The sequence below is a fragment of the Octodon degus genome, unplaced genomic scaffold, assembly GCF_000260255.1.
Source record: "Octodon degus isolate 3935 unplaced genomic scaffold, OctDeg1.0 scaffold00095, whole genome shotgun sequence".
NCBI classification, from domain to species: Eukaryota; Metazoa; Chordata; class Mammalia; order Rodentia; family Octodontidae; genus Octodon; species Octodon degus.
This window is the reverse complement of record NW_004524671.1, coordinates 4,997,252-5,001,433: the sequence shown is the minus strand read 5'-3', so window position 1 is coordinate 5,001,433 and position 4,182 is coordinate 4,997,252. Positions and strand designations below refer to the sequence as shown.

The following is a 4,182-nucleotide window of genomic DNA, read 5'->3' as shown; positions in this document are numbered from 1 at the left end:
CTAAGCCAAAGCCCATAAATTCTCAGCCTTCCAGGCTCAGGACAGAGGACACCTCCCCATCTCGCTGCGGTGGATCCTCTCTGTGTCCTCAGTGGCAAGAAAGGCCTCTTCCTTCCTTTCTTTTACTTCTGCTTCTCCAGCACTGCCAAAAAACCTAGCAGTTTCATCATGGAAAAGCTATCTTGTTGTAGTGTTGCAGTTAGGTACCATTTTTGTTTGTTTCACTTTAGTTTCAGGATAGAGGATGTTCATCTTTGCTTAGGGAATGTCACTCTGAGGCCTTCTTTATTAATTGTATCTAAGGAAAAAGAAAGACTTCATTATCCTACGATTAAGACATGTTAGGATGTTTACCTCCAAAGAGAAAAAATGGACCGATCCTCTCCCACGCCAGCCCCCCAAATGAATTTTAAAGGTCCATGGAAGTACACTGCGGGCCAGTAGCAGGCTTGTCAGTTTAGCTATGAGAACAAAGAGACCACGGTCTATCCTGAAACACACATGTGGCTACAACCCCCAAGTGCTGATCTCCAAAGGCTAAAGCCTGGAGTGCGCCTGTTTCAGCCCATGAGGGGACCACACAGTGGGATGATCTTCCCTTGAAGTGTGCTGAGGCAGGGAAGGTTCTGCTCCAGCCCAGGAGGGCGTCCAGAGCTGCAGAGATACCTTACCTGAGTCTGGTTTTAACTTCCTAAGGTCCCACCTGCCAGGTGGAGAGGCTTAATCCACTGCTTGGATTTTGTCTTTGGGACTCAGCTAAGGTCCAGTGCCTTCTCACTGTGCACACCTTATCGCAGCCCCAGCAGACAGCGGCACATGGCCTTACTGTATCCCATTCCTCCTCCTGGGGACAGGGTGCTTCAGATGCCCTAGGGGTGGTACAGTGGATGAGTACATTAAAAAGTCCTTCTGGCCAGAACTGTGGTGCCCTACGTGTGCCAGACCTTCCTTCTAACACACGTCTTGTGCACTGCAGCTGCTCCTGGGCAGCCTCTGGCTTCTCACTCAGGGCTAGCAGCAGCCAGGGGAGGGATGGCACACCCAGTCACCAGGTCCACAGAACCCCACTGGCGGCTCCTTCCCTCAAGGCATCTGTAAACCCTGCTAGCACCCATGCAGGAAGAGGACTAGATCTCCCGACTTTTGTGTAAGGCTCTGGTGCTCTTGATTCCCTCTGAGAAGGAATGCAGCACACATTCCCCAGAAGGGACATTCAGAGGAATGAGAGAGGCTGTGGGACATGCTCTTACTCCCTGCGGCAGGGTTGGTCATCCTCGGCACTGCTGACACTCGGAGCACTGCTAACACTCAGGGCACTGCTGACACTCAGGGCACTGCTGACCCCCGGGGAACTGCTGACCCTGCCCTGGGGAGTGCTGACACGGGGCGGGGGGGGGGGGCACTGCTGACACTCAAGGAACTGCTGACACTGGGGGCACTGCTGGCCCCACCCTGGGGAATGCTGACACTCTGGGCACTGCTGACGCTTCAGGCTCTGGATATTTAGGTTCATTGTTGAGGGAACTCTCCTGTGTATCATACAGAATCTTCAGGGCACCCTCTGATTCTACCCGCTGGTTACCAGGAGCACCAGTGCGCGCACGCACACACACACACACACACACACACACACACACACCTCTATATGTTGCCCAGGGTCCCTGGAGAGGGAAGAAATTGCCCCTCAGTTAAGAATCATTGATCTGGTGTGCAGAAGCCTGTGAGGGCAGACGAGATCACCCAGGCTCAGATTGCCCGGCCTGGCAGTGACACAATCTTCAGGAAGATCATCTACAGGGAAATCACCACCAAGACCATTCTCAAGGATGACTGGTGCCTTGCCTTCCATGACACGTGCCCCCAGGCACCCACTCATTTTCTGGTGATCCCCAAGAAACATATTGTCCAGATCTCTGCAGCAGAAGATGATGAAAGTCTTCTTGGACATTTAATGATCGTTGGTAAGAAATGTGCTGCTGATCTAGGCCTGAACAAAGGTTATCGAATGGTGGAGAATGAAGGTGCAGACGGGGGACAGTCTGTCTATCGTGTTCATTTCCATGTTCTCTGTGGTCGGCAGATGGATTGGTCTCTCTGTTAAGCATGCTTCAGGGATAATTTTCCATTCTTTAGGCAGTGATTAAATTTGCAAGTTCCAGTGTGTTAAATAGTGCACTTTTGTCTGTATACAGAGAGATTAAAGAATTATAAAAACCTATGAGTAATAAAAGACATCATTGCATGGTAAAAAAGAATCACTGGTCTAAGGTAAGAGCCTCTGACTTAATGCCCATCTGAAAATCTACAGTTCAGCTCTTTAACATAAATCAAACTTTCCTTCCCTGCCTTCCACTTCTCTACTCTTAGGATTTGATGAGCATTTAAAGTGACCTCCATACACAGGTCAAAATAAGCTTCTTGCATTGTTGATGAAAGTGAATTTACTTTAAAAAAGCTAAAGCATTTTGTGATACAAATCGAAAGACACCAAAGAAAAATCAATTCATTTAAATACAAATTATAGACTCCTGGACTATATTGGATTACTTTACTGAAATTATGTACCTGCAATATATGAATGGCAATGGAATACCCACCTCTGACAAAAGTAAACAAAAAAGGGAGATATAAATTAAGGTCCATTTTGTAGTGAAAAAAAAATATATTTATATACAAAATAGTATAGATATACAGCTACTTTCTCTTAGTTCAATGAGAAGAAAGTTTTGAACTAATAGTGTTTAGACAAGATATCATGTCTGCATCTTGTACTATGAATAACTACTACAAAGACAACAATATGCAATGTATTAATTATTATAACTGTCCTACTAACAACTGTCTCATTGCTACTTCTTTCTCAATAAAATTAATATAAAAAATGTGAGTGTTTGCAAAGCTTCATGGGAGATTACAAACCCAGGTGTCAGTGGAATTCTGGAATTCGTGGGCTTCAGCCAAGCCTGAATTTCAGTGCTTTCACAGAAATCATGTAGAAGTGCTAGTTTGTATGTGCTTTTCTGGGAAAAGATTCTATTCTCAAGAATCAAGGTAATTCCTGCCTCAGTCTCAGACTCAGGCTTTTGGGCGGTGAGATCTGAGAGTCATCCGACAATGCAATCAGAGCCATCATGAGCATTAAAATACAGCATCCAGCCTCACCGAGCCAGCAATTTTTAGGTTAACAACAATCTTTGTTAGCACGGTCATCCCATGATATCCACAAGTACTAGATAGAAGGCCCACCCTTCTCACCATCCCCCCAAACCCCAGATCGGTGGCTGCTTAAGCTCCCTTGTGTAAGATCTAACCTATACAACTACTCACATCCTTTCAAACACCCTACATGGCCCATAATACCTAATGCAATACAAGCTCTATGTAAACAGATGTGTATCATATTGTTAATGGAATAATGACAAGAAAATATCTGTACCTGCTTATGATGGCTGCAATTCCTGTTTTGGAATATTCTTTATCTCCTTTGCTTGCATCTACAGATTAGAAACTAATGGATCCTGGTAGCCTCCTTACAAATAAATCCAATAACAGTAGAGCCATAATTATACTAAGAAAAATGATTTATTAATTATCTGAAATTCAAATTGAACCAAGTGTCTTGCATTTTAATTTATAATACCTGGTAGCCCAATCTGTATGGCGGTAGGAAAAAAACTGATTTTTGGAAAAGAGATTTCCTTTTTTTTTTTTGGAGGTGGGTAGGGAGAGGGGACCGGTACTGGGGATTGAATTCAGGGCCTTGCACGTGCCAGGCAAGCACTTATTCTACTGAGTTATCTCCCCAGCCCTGAGATTCCCTTTTTTTTGCTATTCATTTCTTTTGAACAGTACTTCACACTGCTAAGGGCTGGTTCAGTGGACTAAAGCGCCTGCTTAGGCAGAGCTCAGCAGCTGGGGTTCCGTTCCTGGGCCTGCTGTGCTGGCCCCGCCCCTGGAGCGGAGCGCACTGAGATGGCCATTGAGACTGGGTGTGGTGGTGCGCGCCGGTAATCCCAGAGTCTTGGGAGGCTGAAAACAGGAGGATCACTATGAGTCTAATCTACATAGTGAGACCCTGGGGCTGGGGAGATAGCTCAGGAGAATAAGCACTTGCCTGGCAAGCATAAGGTCCTGAGTTCAATCCCTGGTACTGAAACAAACAAACAAACATAATGAAACCCT

General features: G+C 45.7%; 1 pseudogene; it reads left to right on the top strand.

Annotated features, from left to right (window-relative positions):
* The window catches only part of LOC101572570, a 4,737-nt pseudogene extending 2,636 nt beyond the window's left edge, over positions 1–2,101 (top strand).
* The last annotated feature ends 2,081 nt before the right edge of the window (positions 2,102–4,182 follow it).